This window comes from Myotis yumanensis, unplaced genomic scaffold (assembly GCF_028538775.1).
Source record: "Myotis yumanensis isolate MYYU_CA2020_CCGP unplaced genomic scaffold, mMyoYum1.0.hap1 SCAF_12, whole genome shotgun sequence".
NCBI lineage: Eukaryota > Metazoa > Chordata > Mammalia > Chiroptera > Vespertilionidae > Myotis > Myotis yumanensis.
In genome coordinates this window covers 36161894-36186512 of record NW_027223763.1, presented here as the reverse complement: position 1 = coordinate 36186512, position 24619 = coordinate 36161894, and positions in this window count along the sequence as shown.

Genomic DNA, 24619 nt, shown 5'->3' with positions numbered 1-24619 from the left:
TTAGGTGTGTGTGTTGCCAGGAGAGCAGAGTAGGCGGCAGATTACAAACAGAGGCCTTAGGCAGCGGTAATTGAGGGCTGGTGCAACCACAGTGGCACAAAGCTGAGAGGGAATATTGCTCCTGACTAGGTGGAGAGAGGCGAGAAATTTCCTTGTGGAAATAAGTAGACAATGTCAGTGACTCTAAACAGCAAGTGTCTGGGGAATCTATTTGCAAGGTTGCGTTAAAGTCCTAAGGTTGAAATTAATCCTCTATATTGTAATATTGACTGTGCTGCCCACACCTAGCAATTTACCTGAGGTCATTTTAAAGTCTGTTCTCTCTCCCTTTCACATTCATTGATCTGCAGGATTTTCCACACAGAAGCTAAAAACTTCCATAATACAGTTCACATTGACGGAATATAGGTCATGTGATAGGTATTAGGTGCTTTGGGAAATGAATTGTGCTTGCCTCAAGGAGAGTACCATCCAGAAAATTAGAGAAAGAAACTAATAAATTAGAAAGAAAAGTAAGCCCAGCCAACATGGCTCAGTGGTTGAGCATCGACCTATGAACCAGGAGGTCACTGTTTGATTCCAGTCAGGGCACATGCCCAAGTTAGAGTTTGATACTCAATGTGGGGCATTCAGAAGGCAGCTGATCAATGATTCTCTCTCATTATTGATATCTCTCTCTCTCTCTTTCTCGCTCTCTCTCTCCATTCTTCTCTTAAGTCAATAAAAATATATTTTAAGAAAGAAAGAAAGAAAGAAAGAAAGAAAGAAAGAAAGAAAGAAAGAAAGGCAACATCCTGGCTTAAATTGGCATTCAGGTGCTTATCTCTCTCACTATCAGAAATGCCCTCTTGGATATATCTCAAAACTGTCCACAGAAGAACCTCAGTGATGAGGAGAATGAAGGCACATCATTGACACTTTGGAGACAATGCAACAAATGGTCCATCACAACCACAAAAATATTTGAAGACGTCATGCCTTATATCAGTGGTTTTCAACCAAGTGTGACTCTGCCCCCGCCCTCCCCCGCCACCTCCGGAGCACACTAGGCAATGTCTGCAGACACTCTTGGTTGTTACAACGGGGAGGAGTACGCCTCTGGTATGCGCTGGCCAGCAGTGCTACCAAACACCCTACAATGCACAGGACATTCCCCACAACAAAGAATTATCCAGCCCAAAATGTCAATAGTGCTGAGGTCGAGAAGCCCTGCTTTATATTAAATTGTATGCAAGTTTTGCATTCTAATCAATGTTGGGGAGGATATTTACATGTGTGTGTCTTTCTTTGAGTAAAATTGACAATGAAAGAAAGCGGGATCATGTTTTTCTGGTGCCCTGGCCTGAGCTCTGGCCCGTGGCAATACACCATGCTTTGAAAAGCATGACCCCATCCCTGCCTCTCCACCTCTTCAGGTCACAGAAGCCAGTAGCATCCTCCTGTTCCAAATGGCTGCTGGAGAGCCAGCCCTCGCATCCACATTCCAAGAGCTCAAAGGGCCTTTAAAGACAATTTCCTGCACTTACATCTCTTGATATGAGAACCCAGACAAACGGCCACACACAGCTGCAAGGGAAACTGACAAATGTGGTCTGTATTCAGGGAGAAGTATGCCCGGATAAATGTGAGGCTAATTTGAAAGCAAGTGGAGAATAAATATTTGCTGGGAAAGGAGCAGTCTTTGATACAGGTCTCTTCCGGCCTCAGTCACTAACACTATACCCACTTTTGACTTATAACCCTTATTCTGAGAGTAACTGGAAAACAGACGTTGGAAGAATTTCCAAACCTTTGTTGTTTTTAAATGCCACCTCCTTTACCTAGCCTTCGCTTCTTCCTCATGCTTAGCGACCCCTTACAAACTACCCAAGCACTCTGTGTACCTTTCTTGGGTCTGAATGATTTTTATCTTGCATCTTCATTATTTGTGTGAGTTTGCATTCCCCTCCCACACCCTCGCACCTCCTCCCTCCCCCCTCCAGACTGTAGACATCTTGAGGACAGAGTAAGCTTTGAAATCACATCTGTGGCCTCAATGGCTCACGCACAGGAGAGGTTCGATATTTGTTCCACGGGTGAATGACCTGTGGGAAAGAAGGGGCAGCCTGGCACAGACACACTGGCACACAAGGAAAGCCTCGTTATCTTTAACGGCCGCAAAGATAATGTATGCGGAGATTATTTCATTTTGTTAAGCGGATTTCGTAAAGGAAACAGCGGAGCGTGTTTGGGGGACTACAGGGAGCTTTTAATATGACTGATGAGAGAGTCTCAAGATCTGGGATAAAACCCTTCCCCAACCTGCTCAGGAAAGCAGCACGTTTGCAAAACTCACCATTACTGAATGACATGGTGTAGAAAGGCTGTTAGTGAAGCCTAATGCCTCCACAGATGGTGTAATGAAGAAATGGGAGGTTTAGGCTTGGGAAACCACAGCTCCAACAGCAGGAGCTGAAAAGATATAGATAAGATTAGCGACATATGTAAAGGCCCAGATACAGTGTGACAAAGTCTACCCAGCTGAGTAGGCTGAGGCCAGAAGTAATAGGTAGGCCATGTTCTCCCTAATCCTCCAAGATAAGCTGTTCCATCAAGAATTATCAGCCAACAATCTTCAGGGTATCAGGCTGAAAATGAAGTTTCAGACTGCTTTGATTCCTCATCCATAAATGAGAAAGTGCCTGAAGGATCTTTATTTATTCTCACTCCCACCGAAACACTCTTCAAAAAGTGCCAATATACTAGCAACAGATGCATAAAGCCTCCCTTCCTTTGATTGACAGAACATGATATAAAGCAACCCTCACTTGACATTTCAGTTTCATAAGTCTCCTAGCAGGGGGAGGGGGGGAAAAGCTTGAAAAAAAAAACCAATGGAAAATAAAGAGGATTTATTCAAACTTGCATGAATGTTTCAGAATCAAATTTAACAGTTTTCCTTCACTCCAGCCCTTATTGGTATTTTAGGTTGCAGATGAATCATTTCAGCAGGAGTAATTTCAGCCATGTGCTTATTAATGTTGATGGCTTATTAAAACAAAGTATTTACATGTTAATGTTTGTTGATTGCTGGGTGCTTAAGTTGCTTAGTTATAAATGATTGGGCTATTCACTCGCGGGAGGAGATATTTAATTTGTGCTGTGTGTGCTTTAATTTAGACTTCAAAATAGGTAACTGAATGGGAAAATGTCATCCACTCCTATGCATTTCAGTTTTGAAAGGTCATACCTTGGTTAGTTTGTACATTTAAAAATCCTTGTCACATTGTTCAATAAGATATGGAAGTCAACAGCACCCCTCTACATATTTCTTGCAATTGACATATAAATGTTCTGTTTGAAATAAGAACTGAATTTAATGCCTACATATTTCTTAAGGAAGGAGGGCCGAAAAATCTTCCAAATGAGCCTTTAAGAAAGCTATCCATTCTTTTTTGTTTCATCAATGGTATTTCTTTTTGTATTTAATTTCTCTCTGAGTTTTGGGAAAGGTTACCTGGAGTAGTTCGCTTCCTGTGGCAACCATAGTGGACTAGATTTCCAGCGTGCCGGCATTTTTCTGACAAACATCAAAGCTACTTGGATCCCAGGGCTGACTTTATGTCACTCAAATAGTGTTTCAAATGTTAGCCTCCAGACTGCAAAGAAGACTGGGTAACAGCAAGAGAAAGAATATACCAAATTTGACAAAGCTTGGCTAGATGAAAGTCAGTTTCATTGCGAACATAATTTACTTTTTTGTATCTCCTTGCTTTTCCCACCGTCCAACAAGCTGAGCTGTAAAGAGTAAGCAGGTGCTGCTAATAATTATATTAACATTTTTTTTTTGTCTATAGGTGGTATTAGTGATGGGTGGCTTCAAATTTGATTATTTTGCCAGAAAGAAGTGGAAACTTGAAAAAAGCAAGCAGGGCGATAATGTGCCTGTTATGAATTGCATGTTTGTGTCCCATCAAAATTCATGTGTTGAAGCTAAAGTCCCCAATATGGCTTGTTTGATCACATTAGTGCCCTTATAAGAAAAAAGACTGTTCTTCTCCCTCTCTTGCCCCCTTCCTCTCCCATGTGAGAACATAGCAAGAAGGCATTGTCCACAAGCCAGAAAATGGTCCTCATCAGACAGCAGATCTGCCTCTCCTGGATCTTAGACTTCTCAGCCTCCAGACCCAAGGAAATGAATGCTTGTCATGAAAGCCATGCAGTCGAAGGTATTTTTGTTATAGCAGCATGAACTATGTTCCTAATGACCTTTGTTGACATAGAGATACTCTTACAGAAGCCAGAAATACTTATTGATTTCCCCCCAACCTTTTTTTTTTTTTTTTGGATGAGAGATTCAGTAATGTTTCCAAATTTCAGCCAATGTCCAAGGACCTCTAAGAACTCTTTAATGAAGAACAATCTTAACTTTAGAAGAGGAAGTGTCTGAATTCTTGCATCAGGAAGAGAGGAATTTTATTTAAAACTAGAGGCCCAGTGCACAAAAATCTGTGCACTGGGGGGGGGGGGGGGGGGGCCCTCAGCCCGGCCTGTGCCCTCTTGCAGTCTGGGACCCCTCGGGGGATGTCCACCTGCTGGCTTAGGCCCACTCCCCAGGGGATCAGGCCTAAGCTGGCAGTCAGACATCCCTCTGGCAGCTCGGCAGCCCTAGGGGGATGTCCACTTGCCAGCGGGGAGCAGGCCTAAGCTGCAGTCAGACATCCTTAGCGCTGCTGAGGAGGCAGGAGAGGCTCCCACCACCACCACTGCTGTGCTGGCAGCTGTCTCCTGGCTTGTGGCTGAGCAGAGCTCCCCCTGTGGGAGCCCACTGACCACCAGGGAGCAGCTCCTGCATTGAGCGTCTGCCCCCTGGTGGTCAGTGTGTGTCATAGTAACCAGTCATTCCCAGTTTTTCTGCTGTTAGGTCAATTTGCATATTACCCTTTTATTATATAGGATACTGAAGAAAAAGTATATAGATAGACTATTTACATAAATTTAGGAGAATTCATTTTAAAAATAGACTTCTCCCTACCCCTCTTTCACTTAGGATCCAAATATTCATCTTAAGTATAATAATTCAAATGATACTGCCAAAATGGGTGAAGAGCATAGGATAGAATGGAGTATTGGGGCTACACAATTCAGCTCCAGAAAAATGGATTTGATCAAATTTTACATATAGGCTCAACTATAAATCCTGAATCAGAAATAAATTGTTAAAAATTTAAATATATATATATATAATTGTCTCCTAAGAAGTTCCAATCTTAACTACCAAAGACATCAATGGGATGTATATTTTGATTAACTGTAGTTCACAATGCCTGTACTTCCTTACATCTATTTTATCAGTTCACTTGGCAATTAAATAAGTTAGGTCATGGCACAAATACCTTGTCTTCTCATTTAAACCTTGCAAAGATGATAACCAAGCTGATACAAAGATAAGCACTTAACATACAAAAACTTCAAATATACAGATTCCCCAAAAGGCCAACATTCTGTGCTATATAGGCAAATCTATCATTGGTACAGGTCACTTATAAGCCGATGCATTTTACTACAACTCAAGGCCACTATTTATTGTCCCAATTTTTGACAAATGCATAATGTCACCTGTAGAAGGACCGGGTAAGAATGGGATGAACCAGTCAAGATTCCCTTACTCCCTTACCACATCTTCTGTACAAGTCAGCAATAGATAATGTTTACAAAGAAAGACTATGTTGTATAAGGTCAATGTGGATATACCCTCATTAGCACAGGAAATGCATTCCTGGAAATGGGAATGCTCAGTGAATCAGTACCCTCTGTGTGCTATGTCATTATAGCATAGCCCCTGTGAGGTTGTAGTTCCTGCATGGCATTTGTTCAATCATTAACAGTGCCGAAAATAGTCCTTGTTCAAGAGCAGACACTCAATAAATATTTGTTGAATGAGTGAATGGATTACCCATTCACTTCAGTTTCCCCGAAGTCATCACATGCCTTTGAACATTGTTTTTTCTGGGTACTAGCCTGTCTCCCTGTCTGCAGGGATGTTTATCTGTCTGAGGGCTTCCGCACTTCCTGGGTGCCAGCTGATCTTTACCCTCTCTCTTCCCACCTGCAAGCTCATCCCTTGAAGGTACCTAAAGCCATTGTCTACCTCATATTTTAAAAACCTCATAGTCTTCCTTGCACGGTTGGCCTCCTCTGGCATGTTTACAAATACACTTATTACTAACTATTCTGAGTCAACGTTGTTCAGCTGAACTCGAAGCAACAGCACAATTAGATTCTCAAGAGAGTCAACAAACTGTCTGGCAAACACCAGTCACATGGAGCTAAGGATCTCATGGCCGGCTACCAGCCTTGAAAGAGTCTTGCATTCCGCTGCTCTTTTCTGCATTGTCTGCCCTAGCATAAGAAAATTAGGTATTAATTACATTGTGCAGGATAGACATATTTAATAAAAAGTATTTCTGAGACAGAGAAAAATGGCAAATCAGTAGTAACAGAGAGAGTCCTAAATATTTGCCTGCATTCTAGTTAGAAAACAACAGTTTTGTTTTGTTTTACTCTTTTATTACACTATAGCATACATACCAGAAACTGTACAAATTTAACATAAACATTTTAAGGAACTTTACAAAAGAAACATAACCCCCACATAATCCAGATATAGATTATTGCCAGAAAACCAGAAGCCTCCTTCATACCCCCTTCTAAGGTATTACTTAACTCATTCCCACCACACAGCAAAGAAACTTTGGGATCTGCTACCAAAGATCAGTGTTCCTATATTTCACTTTTTATAAATGTGTTATATAGGCCTCATCTGTGTCTGTCTTCATTCATGCAAACTTTAATCACTTGATTCATCCACGTTGTCGTAGATAGCTGTCGTTCATTCATTCTCATTGCTGTATAATATTCCATTGTATTCGTGTACCACAATTTATTGATCCATTCACTTTTAATGGATGTTTGGATTTTCCCTAATTTGGGCTTGTTATGAACATTCCTGTACATGTTTTGGTGCACATCTATAACATTTCTGTTGGGTATACATCAAGAAGGAAATTTACCAGGTTACAGGATAAGCAGATTTTTAATATTTAGAAGATATTGTCAGTTACCCAAAGTGTATGTGAGTTCAAATTACTCTACAACTCTCAAACACTTGAGGTATTCTGGAGTTTTTTTATTTGGATTTAGTTTAGTCATTCTTGTGACTATATAATAGTATCTCTATTTGCATTTTCCAGATACCACATGTTTATTGATCTTTAGATACCCTTTTTAATAAAATGCTTGTTCAAATTATTGCCCATTTATATTATGTTGTCTATTTTTTCTTATTGATATACAAAATGTGAGTTTTATTTTATCATATATAGCAAATATCTTCTTCCAGTCTCTCACTAGTCTCTTCACTATCTGAATGATGTCATTTGATGAACTTGAATGCAGTCCACTTAATAAAACTTTCTTCTATAGCTATCATTCTTTGCATTCTATTTAAGAAAACTGCCTAACTGAAGGTTTTAAAAAAAACACCTCTTCTATATATTCTAAGGAGTTTAGTTTTAATTTGTCCATTTAGTTCTGTGATGCTTCTGGAAGTGATTTTTGTGTCTGGTGTGAGTTGTTAAGTGTCAAGATTCATTTTCTTTTAAATAGGTATATCAAATTGATTGAGCACTGTTTTTTAAAAAGAATCTTGTTTTGCCCTAGCCGGTTTTGCTCAGTGGATAGAGCATTGGCCTATGGACCAAAGGGTCCTGAGTTTGATTACGGTCAAGGGCACATACCTTGGTTGCAGGCTCCTCCCCAGCCAGGGCCCTCACCGGGGCTCATGTAGGAGGCAACCAATCGATGTGTTTCTCTCACATCAATGTTTCTCTCTGTCTTTTCCTCTCTCTTCCACTCTCTCTAAAAATCAATGGAAAAATATCCTCAGGTAAAGGTTAACAACAAAAAAAGAACCTTGTTTTGCATTGTATTGAAGTGGCACATTTATTGTGAATCCCTATCTATGTTAATTTGTTTCTGGATTCTATTCTTTCCATTTGTCATCTTTGCAATAAAACTATTTTGATTAATGTGCTCTTAATAAATGCCTACATAGGCCTCTTTCTTCCTCTTCTTTAGATTATCTTTGCTAATTTTGGCCATTTGTACTTTCATATAAAGTTTAGAATTGAGTTGTTAATTTTCACACAACAAATATCTTAAATTTTAACTGGATTTCAAGGAACTTCATATAATTTTTTAGTGGATTCACATTTTAACTATAACAAGTCTTCTAATCCTTAATAATGGTATGCCCTTTCATTTATTTAGGTATTTTAAATTGTCTCAGTAATTTTTTTAGGTATTTGTGCAGAAATTTTGTTCATTCTCTGTTAAATGTATCCCTAGGTACTATATTTTTATACTATTGTGCATGTATTTTTATTTTAATATTTAATAATTTTTTCTAATATATAGATATAATAATTTATCATTGACTCTATTTTTAGATTTTCTATGTACCTAATTACACCATCTGCAAATAAAATGCTTTCCTTCTTCTCTTTGCAATTATTCTACCTTTGTTTTCCTTGCTAAGACCTCTAGTTAAATGTTGAATTAAAATGATGAAAACTGACATCTTTATACTTTTTCCATTCTCAGGGTAAAACTTTCAGTATTTCAAACTGAAGTTGATTATTTTTTATATTTTTATGATATCCATTATAAAATTTAAAAGTTCTTTTCTATTCCTAGTTTACTAAGTTATTATTATAAATAAATGCTGGATTTATCAAGTATCATTAATACATCTGTATTGAGATGATCATATATTTTTTCTCCTTTACTCTATAAATGTAGTGAATTTCATTAATTCATTTTCCCAATTTTATTGCTAGAAAAACTCTTTCTATTATTCTTTTTATATGTTCCTGGATTTAATTTTTGCCTCTATGTTAATAAATAGAAATTTGCAAACTAATCACTCCCTACTTCTGAATTAGTAGCATCAAGTAACTTCCTACAGATGTTCTGTTAAGCACAAAAGCTTGTTTTAATAAGAAAATTGGCATTTGGTATTGCATCTCATAAATATTAAGCTACAATGTCTATATACAAATACAGATAAGAGTTTTGTGTCTTCCTTGGCTATGGATCTGCATAGCAAGAGGATGATCGGAGGCTCTGTACAGTACCTTTTGGATATGTCTGGAAGCCCACAACTTTCTCTTATAGGTGGGTATGATGAATCCATGTAATGGTCTGCCTTTAGGATAAAGTCCAAACTCCTTAATATAGAACCCAAGTGAGGTCCATTCCTTTCTGGCTTCACATGTCAGTCTTCTCCCTAGCTCCCCACTGCAATCCTCTTGAAATCTAAATGATTCAGCCATACTGACTTCCTTGCAGTTCCTTCAATACACCAGGCTTTCACTCATCTTGGAGACTGTGGCTTCTCCTGATAGCACCTACACTCTCTATTATTTTAATTTCTAATATAGTCAATATCATTTGATAAAACCCACATAAACAAGAGCTCTTTTAAGTTCTCAAACATTTTTAGGAGCCTAAAGGGGTCCTGAGACCAAAATGCTTGAGAACCTCTGGTTTAGCTGGTACAGTTGACATCAGTAAAAGAAATATGATCAATAGATGAAGTGAAGATACTCAAGATTATATACTAGTGCATAGATATAATTATCCCTCCAACTTTGGACACAAAATGATAGACAGCATCTGCCTGGAAACTGAGGCCTTCAGTCAAACATCTATAATCTTCCTGTAAACCCAATGTTTAGCAGGTTTGGGGCCAAACTCTCTGGGTATTTGAGTGAACGTGGGCAGGGCTCCATCGTGAGGGAGTTTCTCATCCAATTACTTAGTGCTTCATAAACCCAGCCTGAGCATCTTCTGTTTTAATTGGGAAAATTTACAGCCTCTTGTTTTTAGTACGAGGGATAGAAAACCAGGCCTCTGTAAGTGAAATAAAAATAGAACCAACTCCTCAATTTAAACTTCTGGAATCTAAATGCTGCCTATATGTCTCTCCAACCCAATTACTCTGAACCAGGACTGCTCAGCCATTGTCCAAGGTGATCAAGCTTGACTGCATAAAATATTCACTCACTTCCATACCTCTGCCTACTCCCTAGGCACCAGGGCACAGTATCTCCATTGCATTAAAATCTGATTTCCACTTTTACTGGTAAATCTAAAAGTAATGCAAGAGCTAGCCATAAGAGATCCATTATGGAGAAAACGCTTCTTCAACATTCATTAAAAACATACAAACAATCAAAAAACAACAACAACAAAAAAACTAACTTTAGTCTTCTGTCATTCCCTCCCCCCCCCCCAAAAAAGTAATCTATTTCTCTTTGCAAAAGTCATGCATGTTTTACTCTGTATCTGAAACTAAATTAGAAGAATTCAGCAATAAAAGAAACCACCCCACCAAAAAAGAAAATAGCAGAATATATTTAATTGGCAGATTTTGAGGGCTATCCTTATAGCTTTGTTTAATGGGCTGAACACTAAGAAACATTTAAATTTGTGCCAGATTTTCAAGCATAAATTATCATATAATTCTGAGAATCCTTCTGTTTGAATTTAACCTTTTGCAAGGTTCTGACTTTTCACGTTGTAAATATGCTCAAGCAGATTTATATGAGGTAATGTATATGAAAAGTGCTTTATACATAAAAATGTATACTTATATACTAGACCAGTATTGGAAGTAAAGGAATCAAATTAAATATGATCACTTTACATAAAAGTTATTGACAATATTCCTATCTAATCCCCCTCCATTGATCCCTAAGAGTGCCTCTTGTTTCTTGACTAATGGAACATTTCTAGACTGACCCTTTCAAGTACATGCTATCAAGTACTCAATCTGTAATCTGGAACCCTCTTTATTTGAAGATATCTCAGTCCTTCTTGGACACTAATTAATCTATTTCATAAAGGTTCTCTATTAGCAAAGTTATACAATATGCATTCTTCTATGTACCTGAATATTTGAACAAAATAATGGTTTGTAGATGTTCTAATAGACAACCTTTACCATTATGTTTAAAATTATTTATTCTAATTTCTCTGAGTGCATTGATACATTCTCCAGAGCTAGATTTTCCAATTCAGAGAGTTAGTGGGTTCTTAGAATTTTAGGGGGGAAAAAAAACATGAAAAATCTAGCAAACTCATAATTGTCATTCCTGCTCTGAGGACTCAATTTATTTGAACACATTTAACTAAAAAATAATGTCCAATGGATGTGAGGATGTAGAATTGTTATACATTTCCTTGAAATAGACTATTACTAAGAGTTAAAAAAAATCATGACACAGTAAGATGAAACTGCTTCGGTGTAATTATTCTGTTAAGGACTATAAACACATGAACACAAATTTTGTCAACAAAATTTTATAAAATTTTCCATAAAGTGATCATTTATTTGGAGGCCCTCGGTCATCATATCACTTTAATGTTTTTAAGCTTTTTAGCGCATTGTGACTATGATTTGTAAAGGGAGACAGAGGCAGTGCAGAAAATAGTTACTTCATGGATTTGCTTGTATGTGATAATAATCCTTTCCTCCCCCAAAATTTCTATATCCCATCTTCATTTTGCTAATAATGTCACTCTAAAATGAAGAAAGGAAAAGGGGAAAATATGAAAATTCTTTTTTTTTTAAATCTTCTACCAACTTCAGCAAACTCTGACTTCACCCCCAGTTTGAGAGAGAGAGAGATGCTCACAAACCATATTTGGGATCCAGATGTCCTACAAAGAAATCTCCTATTCTTAAGTACATAATATGCTAAGAAAGAAAAACACCTTTCTGAGGGGGGAAAAAAAGAGACAAGAGTAGAATTTCAAGATTCAGCTTTATGATATAAGTACCTTTGCTTCAGAGAAGAAAGAACCAGTCAAATCTGACAGTCCTTACACATTTCCGGGAGGCAGTGGTATGCCCTACATTGCCTGGCTTTCATAATCACTTACAACAATAAAATCATGGATGTGCCCCAAATATGTCCATCTGTCAATCATGCATGATAAATTGAATTATAAAATTATTAGAATAAATTAAATGTCTTTAAGTTCCCATTTGTACTGCTAATGGAGATTTATATAAATGTAGACTAGCACCAAAGTCTATATAATGAAGAAAATATAATGCTTAGCATAAATCAGGCAAAATATTTAGTTTAATAGTTGATGCATCAGAACACTTTTTATTAGCATTTCAAGTTTCTCTTTCTTCATCCTGTCTCTAGGTAAAGTTAACAATGCAAGAGTATAACATATCCAACCTCCCCTTTATTCTCCATGGTTGGAGCTAAGCAGTCAATTGGCACATTCAGTGGGGTGGGGGCAATTAGTTGACAGAGTTAGGGTTGAGGGGAAAGCCTATGAGATCAGAATATTGGCTACTTAGGGGTATTGAACAAATATACAAATAAGAAAAGGAGGATAATAGAAAGCATATTTCTCACCAAGGGAGCGGGGGGTTACAAATATAAAAAGAGGGAATGCTGGGATTAACCATGTAGCTCTGAATTAGAATTGGAAGAGTCAATGTAGAATCATGGTTTTCAAATATACATAAATAGAAATAGATATACTATATGTGTGCATATGTGGGTATGTGTATGCATGCATCTATTCCTTAGTTTTGTATACACAAAGGGCCTAGATACAATGACCCCTGGTAGCAATTAGCATCCAAGCTACTCGGATCTTGATTTCTAAATAGTATTCTCTATTAAAAGAAACCAAAGTCCTCGTCACAAGAAAAATATTTTTGTAACTATGTATGGTAATGATGTTAATGAGACTTATTGCAGTGATCATTTCACAATGTATATGAATATTGAATCATTAGGTTGTATACCTAAAACTAATATAATGTTATATGTCAATTATACCTCAATTTATTTGAAAGAAAGAAAGAGAGAGAGAGAGAGGGAGGGAGGGAGGGAGGGAGGGAGGGAGAAAGGGAGGGAGGAAGAAAGGAAGGAAAGGAGGGAGGAAGGAAGGAAGGAAGAAAGGGTTCTGGAGAAATGTCTGAATCTAGGGTGGGGGCAGGGAAACAAAAAAAATATCTTGTGTCAGAAAGTAAAAATATATCTAAAGAATCATGAAGGGGCTTTATCGGTAAATTTGATAATCAAGATATATAATAATAACTAGTGGCCTGGTACACAGATTCATGCACATTGAAAGAAAATTAATTAGAAGAAAGATTCATGTGGTAATTATGTTACTGCAAAAAATTACTTATCAAAATAGTATATAGAATATAGTATTGTAAAATTGAAACACGTGTGTGAATAGTGCCAGCAAGACTTTATATGTATCATGCATGCACCAGTCAACATTTATTTTTAAATTGCCAGTGCGTGTCATATGTACCAGCCAGTCAGACAGATGGTCAGTCAGTCAATTAGCCTTTTATATCTACTAGTATACTAGAGGCACATGCATGAAATTCGTGCACGGGTGCGGTCCCTAGGCCTGGCCGGCGATTGAAGAGCAAGTGTCTGGCATGGAATGGCAGGTCCTAGCTGACCTCTGGGCCCCCGGGCCCCCGTGCAACCCCCTCCACCTGAGTGATGGCGCCTGAGTCCCCACGCAGAGATGCTAAGCGCAGCCGAATATTGTGGGCTGGGGCGCAGCGTGGGCCTCTGGGCCTCCCAACAGTGCTGTATGGAAGCAAGGCAGGCAGTGTGCTCTCTCCCAGCTGGCCTCGCAGATCAGCTCCTGCGGAAACCCACGGGGAACCTGATGGGCCCCTGCGGTCCCCGCAGCTGCAGCCCGGCTAACCCGGAAGATGCTATGTGGGTGCCGGGCGGGCTCCTCACGGGTGCCCAGCACCTGAACACAGGGGATTCCCTGGCATGCAAGCCCTGAAGTCCTGGGGGAGAGTAGCAGGGAGAGTGAGAGCGAGCTCCGCAGACATCCTGCATTCTCACCGCACCTCCGACCAGTTACCTTTGCCCCCAGGTAGCCAACGAAAGGTTGCAGTCCCCCACCTGGATGCCGCAGGAGGTTGGTCACTGCCATACACCCCTAGTTCCCTTTCCCAGCTCAGGGCCCAGTCCCAATCAGACAATCAGGGCCTGCTGGCCACTGGTCACCATCTGTAGGGCAATCGGCAAGGTGATTGGGCCCCCGCTTGCACCCTCCTTGGCCTGGTGCCACCCACTCACCTGCTCCACCATCCCACTGTGGTTCCGCTCTCATCAGGGCCCATCAGAGCTGTCAGGGCCTCCCTACTGCCCACGGTAGTCACCAACACCCGCCATGTTCCGCACTACCCCCCTGGTGGTCAGTACACGTCATAGCGAGCGGTCGAACTCCTGGTCTCCCAGTCAGACAACTGCCCGAGGGGACAATTTGCATATTAGGCTTTTATTATATAGGATATATAAAAGCCTAAGCAACTGGCTGACCAGCCAGTAGCTATGGCACAAACTGACCACCAGTGGGCAGACACTCAATGCAGGAGCAGAAACCACAGGCATGAAAACATGGAACAGACTGATAATCTCAGAGGGAAGGGGTGGGAGGTGGGATCTTATATGCATACTAGAGGCCCAGGGCACAGATTCATGCACCGGTGGGGTCCCTCGGCCTGGCCTGTGGGGATCAGGCTGAAACCAGCAGTACAACATCCCCTGAGGAGTCCCGGATTTCAAGAGGGCACAGGCAGGCCGAAGGACCCTGCCGGTGCATGAATCCGTGCACCGAGCCTCTAGTATATAGATAATGAATTATAAAACATTGAGTAAAACAGAAACCTGAGTCAATACTGGTATAAATGACAGATGGATGGATAGATAGATCTATCAGTAGTTAGATAGATTCTCTCATAGAGAAGGGAAAGCTGTATTTTATAGTAGAATGTCATACATGTAAAAGGAATAATAGAATTTACAAAACCACCATTTGCCAACCATTATAGAAATAACTGATTCAGGAATAGGATGTTTACAAAGTCAAAACTTTTCTTTTCAAATTAATTACAACGATAAAATCATTAATTAATAGATACAAAATACATATTACATAACCTTACAACACAGAAACTTAGAATATACCATTTAAAGCAAGTGATAAGAATTAACAGCACCAAGAATGAAACATATGGACATCAATGTACCTCTAGTAATGATGCACTGAGAAGACACACATCACTTCTATGATACTTCTGCCAAAAACCCATAAATTATAAGGAAACATCAGACAAACCAAAATTGTGGGACATTCTACAACGTAATTGGTTTGTATCCAAACATATCAAGGTTATGCAAGACTAAGGAACTAGATTGTCTTTTAGATTGAAGACAACTGAATAAATATGTCAACTAAACACAACATGTAATCTTGGGTTAGATCTTGGACTTCATAAAGGAAATTATTAGGACTGTTGGAAAATTTTGAATGGAACTGTAGATTAGATGGTAATATTTTATCAATGTCAATTCCTCGATGTTTGATTATGATTCTGTAGGAGAGTGTCCTCACTTTCAGAAGATACACATTGAAATATTAAAGAGCCATGGGGTAAATTATCTGAAACTTTATTTCAAATGCTTCAAAAATATATTGTAATATGCACATTTATGTATAGTGTGTGCTTGTATGTGTGTGAGGGAGAGAGAGAATGGTAAAAATAAAAAAATGTACTAAAATGCCAATATTTGGGAACCTGATTAAAGGGTATACCAGAGGTTTTTGAGTTTTTGTACATTTTATGTAAGTTTAAAATGATTTCAAAATGAAAATTTAAGAAAAAAAATCTTAATTTTCCCCACCCTTTAATAAAAGAGCATGAAGTCATGATTTTAAAATGCACACACACACACACACACACACACACGCAAACACACATACACACACGTAAGGAACAATGGTCCAGAGAGTCTACAAAAAATAATTCAGAGTTGTATTAAACTCTCAAAATATAACAAGGAAAGATTATTGTCTATTGCACCCAGTTCTGTCTTCCAGGAGATGGATATCAAAATTTGAGTTCCAAATTTATGTCCACTTTTCTCTATTTCAATTTATTGATTTCTAGTTTCTCGAAGAATCATTTTGGCAAAGTGCATCCCTTTCCAATATTTCTCAGTGAGGCCATCTTCCAAATATCCTGTCTAAAGCTTTATAAATGTTCTCAATATGACCACCTATCATATCTCTCCCCTGTAGAAAAACAGAGAGATTTTTACATTCTTAGACAATACCTCATATTTTCATTTGAGGTATTGTACCTCAAAATTATCTCTTTTCTCTCCTAGAGTTTGGACTTAAAGGAGGGGGCCTTAGATGGTAGCAGAATATCTACACCCTCTCTCTGTTTCATTTAGGGGTAAGAATTTTGTAATACAGCCAATTTCATGTTTTGTTTTGTTTTTTTTCTGTGATTTTCTTTAATTCTAGATACTGAGTTTTATGACTAAAATTCAAGATTTTCTTTTAGGTATGATGATTTTTAAAGGGAATTTTTAATTCTCGATATTTATTTACATTAGAAGCTACAATGAGCAGTATTTTCTCTGTCATATTCCTCTAAATTTTCAAATTCTTGATCAATTAACAATTGTGTTTTAGTTAAAAACTTCTCCTCCAAAAAATTAAATAGTGTGTTTGCTGTGTTGGGAAGATACAGTAATTGAGTTCTGGTAGAAATCTACTGTTGCAGAGGTTGCAGCTAGATCCGAGATGGTGATGATGACGATGATGATGATGTTGATGGTGATGATGATCAGGATGATGGTGGTGATGGTGGTAGTTATGATGGTGATAGTGGTGGTGATGGTGATGATGATGGTGAAGGAAGAGAGAGAAGGAAGGAGATAAAATAAAGATGATAATGGTTATAAGTGCAACATTTGAGAATTAACTTAGACCCTCCTTTAAGACTTAAACCCAGGACCTCCTTTTAGTGCCTCACATGCCCTTGACATAGTCTTTAAAATAACCCTGTGAGGTAGGTATTATCACTACGCCCATTTTACAAATGCAGACACTGATTTTCAGAGAGGCAGGTAAGTTGCCAGAGGTCACAGAATCAACAACAAAAAGTGGATCCAGGCTCCAAACGCAGGTCAGGATGCTTCTTTCACCCTAACATGTTGAATTAGGAGTGCTGTCCCCCTCTACCAAAACACACCTGTTATAGTCCCTGAATTTTCATAGAACCCGGGATTTAAATGAGAAAAATTGTTAGCATTTCCACTGTTGTAGTTCAGACATATATAGACATGTTGACACACTTACAGGGCAGGAGGACTATGAACACAAGATCGTACAGATATCAATCAAGATGCTTGTGTTTGTGTTTGTGTGTGTGTGAGAGGGGGAGAGGGGGGGGGGAGAGGGAGAGAGAGAGAGAGAGAGAGAGAGAGAGAGAGAGAGAGAAGAGATTCATAAATAAACGCAGCCTCAAGTAACTGCTTGTAGGGAAAAAGAACCATGGTTTAAGATATAAAGGTTACTGCACTGAAATCCACCCTAATTTAGTGCCCTGGGAAGATGAAGAAGAAATTGCAAAACTGAAAGAAATGCAACTGAATGTTCAAACAACTCTATGAGGTGCCCCTCTCCCATGCCCGTTGCTGCTAGAGAGGGGGAACCTTAGCACTACCTTCAGGGGGTAGGCACTACCCTGAAGGCAGTGGGAAAAGTACTGACCCCAATCGCATTTGAGGTACAGGATGGGTCAACACCACTGCCTGGGCAGCCTAAGGTGACAGCAGCCTGGTGGCTTCAGAGCAGTTCAGCACTCAGCCACCAATGGGACAGGCTGAGCAAGAACTACGGCCCAGGAGAGCAGAGGAGCAGGCAGGCTGAGGTGCATTTCACGAGAAGAAACCTCTTTTGGAAGCCTGAACTGATACCCAAGGAAGCAAAAGGGCTGAATGTCTCTCTTTGAGGGGCAAGGAGCTCTTGAGTTCTGAGCCTTAGGAGTCGTCTTAAAATGTGACTCATTCTCACCCCCACACACTCTCGGCACCCCAGGGCATCTGGGTTAACACTCATATTGAACAGTTGACTATTAGATTTGCTTACTATTATTGAGTTCTTAAGATCCCAACTTTTACTGCATAACTTTCTCTTATAAAATATGAGCCAGGAACAAACAAACAACTTCCAAGTCTGTATTTTCCTGACAAACCAGCCAACCATCCAAGTTTGACAACTGATCTTTTATGTTGTTCTTCCCAAATATATATAAAAGTTGGTTTGACATTTAAATGGATCTGGTACACTGCCATGACTTCGTTCATTCACTCATTCAGAAAACAGTTGTTGAGTGCTTACTCTTCACCAAGTAGATGATATACACTAAGAACAAAGTTTGTAATGTGGGGGCAGAGATCATTAACACCGTGCACAATTAATAAGTTAATTATTTGGGATGTTAGGAGTCTCAAGTGATATGGAGAACAGAAAAAAGTAGAGCAGAGTAAAGAGGATCAGGAAGGGCAGATGAGGGGGAGGGAAGGTAGGTTGCAGTATTAACTAGGATAAATAGCTTAATGTGTAGTAATGGAAACAAGTCAGAATTGTTTAACCTGACCGATTCCAGGCTGTTTCAAAGGTGCTGCCACTAAGCCATTGTAAAGTTGTCCAGATGAGAATTTCCAGTTGAAATGATGTAACTTGAATAATTTAAATTGTTAAGTTTAACAATTTAACTATTGTATATGTTGATATTATTGAATGATACATCACAGAATTGTATAGTTCTAGAGCTAAAAAGGTCTAATTACACAGCTGTTGGCTACTCATCCTATAGGTAAGAAAACTAGACACTGAGAGTTTAAGTGATTTGCCCAAAATTAGCCAGAAGGTCTTATAAAAACCAAAATATAGTTTTATCCAAAAAAAAGTATTTTTTGTAAACACAATTTTCCATAATGAAATTATTCTTCTACTAGAGGCGTGGCACATAAAATTCATATGTAGGTATGGTCCCTAGGCCTGGCCTGAAATCAGGGGCATCTTCCCCAGCTGCCCACAGCCAGCTCCGGCCCCTGCCACCACCCAACCCCAGTTCCCCATTCCCCATCAGGCAATTGGAGCCTAATGGCTGGGGAAAGGGACCGAGAGGTTGGCCGTTCCCGCTTGCTCGCCAGCCCCACCCCCACCATGGGTCGCTCTCTGTATGTGGGGTGACCAGCGAGGTGGGGGCGTTGGCCTGGCACCACCCAGGTCCCCTACCACCCACCCCCAGTTCCCTGTTCACCATTGGGCAATCAGAGCCTGCCGGCCAGGGAAAGGGACCAAGAGGTGGTCAGTATGCCTCATAGTGACTGGTTGATCAGTCGTTCTGGTCGTTCCGCCATTAGGGTCAATTTGCATATTACCCTTTTATTATATAGGATAGAGGCCCAGTGCACGGGTAGGGACCAGCTGGCCTGCCCTGATTGGGGCCCTGGATCAGGGTGGGGGTCCCTGCTGGGGGGTGGGCTGGCTGTGGCGAGGGGCCACAGGAGGTTTGCAGGCTGGCCATGCCCCTGATTGGGGTGGGGGTCCTGCTGGGGGACAGGGCCAGCCAGGCCAAGGGCCACTGTTGTTCTGGTCTCTGGTTGTTTTGGTTGTTCCACCATTTCGGTCGCTGGGCTTTTATTATATAGGATTTCCTGTTTGGCTTTTATTCCTCATTCCCTCGGCATGCCCACGCCATCTGTTCCTTCTTGCCCTTAGTTATGTGGCTGTGTGTGTATTTGTCCTTTAAGTGTTTTTTATGTATGTACACGAAAATATGAATGCACCATTTAATCTCTTAAACACAAAACTAACATACAGACACTGAACTGTACTTTCATTTACTCTGTTGCCTTTCTAAAAAAAGCCCTTACCTATTACCTAAATTCTCCAGTTCCTATCTTTCAGTGAAGGATAGAATACTAGCAGTGATCTTTTCTTAGCAGAAATTGGGACTGTGGAACAGTTCTCTAATCAGCCTTTCAGTTGGAAAGACTGCCGTTTGACTGCAGATAACAGAAAACCTGACTTTCAGAGACTGGAACAAATAGACATTTTATTCTTCTCTTATAACAAGAATCCCTGAGGTAGGTGGTTGCTGGCATTGAGTCAGCAGCTCAACAATAGATCAGGGACCTGGATCTTGTTTTTCCATGCTCTCATTCTTGAAAGTTGGCTTTTATCCTCTTGCTGTCTCCTTGCAATTGTGAAAGGCTATTGCGCCTTTAGGCATTATCTACATTGGGAGGAGAGGGATTAAAAGACCTTGTTCTCAAGTAGCTTTGTATTATTAATCAGGAAGGAAAGTCTTCCCTACTAGCCCTCCCTTTACACTTTATTGGCCAGTTCAGAGTCATATACCCTCTCCTTGACCAATCATAGGCCAAAGGGAATAAAGTCACCTTGGCCCATATAAACTAATTATCCTAGGGGATAAGGGGAGGATCCTTATCTTCCCAGAGATCCAGGGATCTTTGGTCTCTACCTGAACAAGCAAGAACGGGGTCAGGAACGATTTTTAGGTGGGCAACAGACAATATCTGTCACTAGTAGTCACCAGGAGTAGTGGTTACTATGTGCAATATTATGAAATTGAATATTTTGAGAATAGTGAGTGTTCTATTATTTTTCGAGGGTATATTACATCTCCTCACAACCCACCCATTGTTTTATTATGTGCCCTTGCTTTAATATATTCTTTCAAGGGTGTAGATTTTTTTAAAATTATGAGGAAAAATTACATGAGAACAAGAAAATGAAAGAATTGGGAGGCTTAATTTCTTAGAGAAAAGGAAAATAGGGCTTCAATACCTGGTCAGATTGAGGTTATGTCAAAATACAAAACCTGTGCTCCATTAAGGCTATCCTAAACTATACAATACATACAGATATAAATAAACACATATCAGAGCTCTATCCTTATAAATATTTACTAATTACAAAGGGAAAAAATAATAACTTTACAGTGAGAAATCTGGCAGACTTCACCTTAATCAAAGGATCAAAGTTAATATCCAGTAATGAGATCAATTGAAACCATGATAGGATACAATGAGAAGAATAACTTGCCAATTATGTATAACCTATACAAATGAGGAAACATCAAACAAGCCCAAATACGGAATAGTCTACAAATTAACTGTCAAGGTCATAAAAGTTCAGAGAAAACCATGAGTGAGCACAGAGATTAGAACTCAATGGCAGCAAAATGAGATGCATGATTTTGGACTGCATCTTTTTGCTATTAAAAAAAAAAAAAAAGGACAATTAACAAAACTGGAAAGAAATCCGAGGAGTAGTTGGCAGGAATATACTGAGGTTATTTTCCTGATTTTGATGTTTGTATTAATGGTATGCTGGAGATTGCCTTATTTTGTAGGATTTTAAGTTGGAGTCAGAAGTGAGAAAGCATTATGTCTGCAACTTATTCTAAAAAATATATATATAGAAAAAAAGAATTTTGTATTATCTATGCAAGCATTCTGTAAGTTGAGATTTTCAAAATTAAAGCACTCTTCTGTTTTACTTTAGTGATATACAGGCTTGCTTTGTTTTATTGCGCTTCACAGGTATTGCAGGTTTTTTTACACATTGAAGGTAAGACCCTTCACCAGTAGAAAGATTACAATTAATTGAAGGTTCATATGATGGTTAGCATTTTTAAGCAATAAAGTACTTTAAAATTAAGATATTTACATTTTTAGATGTAATACTTTGCACACTTTCTAGACTCAGTATAATGTAAACATAATTTGTATATGCACTAGGAAATTAAAAAAATGTGTGACTCATTTTATTGCTACATTCACTTTATTGTGGTGGTCTGTAATCAAACCCACAGTATCTGCAAGTATATGCTTGTATACAGATGCTCATTCTTGGTGATGGCTGCATAGAATTCCATTGTAACTAGTTTTCTGTCGACAGACATTTAGATTGCTTTAATCTTTGGCTATTATATTACAACTTATGCTGTAGTGAATATTTCTGTACTTAGATTAATTTGCACATATGCCTCTTTATTTGTAAAATAAATATCTAGAAACAAAAAGTATATTTTAACTAATTTTAAATGGAAGCCATGTTCCAAGACATATAGTGCACAGTGCAAAAGGATGAAGTATTTACTAAATATTTTCAGGCTGATTGATCTGGTTTATTAATATTGTTATTAATTCATTCAACAGATTTTTTTTGCTTTGATACTATAGAATAAGCTCTGTAGTGATAACAAATTGCAAACAAAATATTTTCCTTCAAAGGACATAAGAGTTTGAGAAATTCAGCAAGCTGAAGTTAATTAATTTAAATATTCTTCCAATTTAAGATATGTCTTAATATTGACAATATTTAAATGGAGGCCAAAAAGAATCAATAACCCTTTCCCCACTAAGGTATATATAAGATTTGTCAACATGGAAAGAAAACACTTTAAAAGTTTTAGATACTTCACTAAAATCACTTATCAGCCTTAGTGTAGCTATTAATATTGTATTAACATTGTCATTGTTAGGGTCATTTCAGTTAAGTCCATTTTGACACACTGATATCTCTGTTTTTTTTCCCCCCTATACTTTAAGGGTTCACTATGCTTCCTTAGATGTAAGTTTGGTCAATCACCTTCTGAAAGATGGAGAAAAACAGCCATCTCTTCAAGAACAAAATATTATTTTCAAGGTTGTTTTTTCCACATATTTTCAGAAAAGAATTCGGAAGTAAAGACATTCAAAAAAAGGTTTCTAACATAAGTGGAGGCCACTAAAGACACCCACTCTGAGAAATTGATACTTACAGAGCTGACAAATTGCATAAATAGCCTTCTATGGATATTCATACCAGCTGTGCAGACAGAGGAGGCTCTCCATCAAGAATTTATCAAGGAGATCCTCAAAAGAAATAATTGTGTAACTCTCAGACTATCCCTCGCCACGTTGTTAAGGAATAAATAATAACAATTAAGGCTGTAATTACAAGGAAATCTCTTACAATCAAAATGTAATTGAGGACCTTGGTGAAAATATTTTGAGTTGGAAATAGAGCGACAGTCCAAATTTGAAGTCAACCTCTGGTTTTTAAAGGGCCAGGCAAAGACTTGATGCAGAACAGTGCAGTGGTTGGGAGCAGAGGGACAGCTTGGAAGCATAGCCTTAGTATTTTGGTAGTGTGAGCATCTCATGGATCATGGTTGATCTTCTCCGAGTCTCACTTTCCCCAGCTATTTCATAGAGATAACAAGCCTACTTGTTATCAAAAACATCTTAATCTAACTAGTAGCCCCTCTGCATTGTGTTGAAACTTGCATATGTGTGTGTAGCTTGGCTTTTGTTGGGTGCCTTAATGAGCAGAACATTAAAGATCTGCCCTCAGCCTGCTTTTCAGCCCTGTCTCCACACCCTCTCCTACTAATTTACAATTTATAAATAGTCCCAAGACCACGTTGTAGTTCCTCATCTGTTTCACATGTCTGTTCCTCTTGCCTGAAATACTTCAAAGGTAGCATCCACCAGGAAGCCTCCTCTCACCACTGGCTTTCCCATCCGACCAAATCCTGCATGTGCATGTGTGCTTGTGGGTGTTGGGGGTGGGGAGAAGAGGGTGAAGGGATTGGGAGAGCAGGGGTATACAGGGAGTAAGTGGTGCATCAGGCTGCAGAGGTCCTTTGGAGTCAGATTGGGGATTGCCTTACATGTTACGCTAAGGATTTTGGCTGAATCTTAAGGGCAAAATCTTATGGAAGCTAGAGACGGTTTTAGTAGAAGAGGGACAGGCTCAGATCTTTTTAAATTAGGAAGATGACCTGTCTGCAGTAAGGAGGATAGATGGAGAGAGAGGAAATGTCACAACCAGCTGGGGCCTGCCAGATGATGAGAACAATCGTCCTGCAAGCTTCCTTCACCTCCCCTTAAGGGTCTTGGGAGTTGGCTGGTTGATGCATGTGCCAGTGGGGTGGCATTTAACAGGAGTCTTGGAGACTTGCAAAGCATCAGGGGGTGAGTGTCAGGATCCCTGGTGCGTGAGTCTGATTGTGGAAGCCCATCCTCTGCCCACGTTCTGCTCTCAGCACCCCATTCCCTTATAACAGAAAAGACAGTAGGCAACACTAATATCCTATATAATAAAAGGTTAATATGCAAATGGACTGAACAGCAGAATGACCGGTTGCTATGACACACACTGACCATCAGGGGGCAGACGCTCAACGCAGGAGCTGTCAGTCAGACATCCTCTGAGGGCTCCCGGACAGCAAGAGGGTGCAGGCCGGGCTGAGAGCCCCCCCGCCCCCCGAGTGCAAAAATTCTGTGCACCAGGCCTCTAGTATTTTAATAATGAAAACAGAGAGAGAGTTGAAAAAACAGGGGAGACAGCAAATGAAGAAGGATCATGCTTATGATGCTTATAAAGGTAGTTACCACTTTTGCACATGGGTTCTGTGCCAGGGGCTTTTCCTAATTCACTGGTTCTCAAATCACCAGAATCACCCAGCTGACTAATTAAACCATTGAATCAGTGACTCTCATTCAGTGGGCCTGGGGTGAAGCCGGTAACTTGCAATACTAACAAGATCCCCTGTGGGGCTGATGCTGCTGGTCCAGGTCCACACCTGGAGACCCTTTGTCCTATCTTTTTCTTT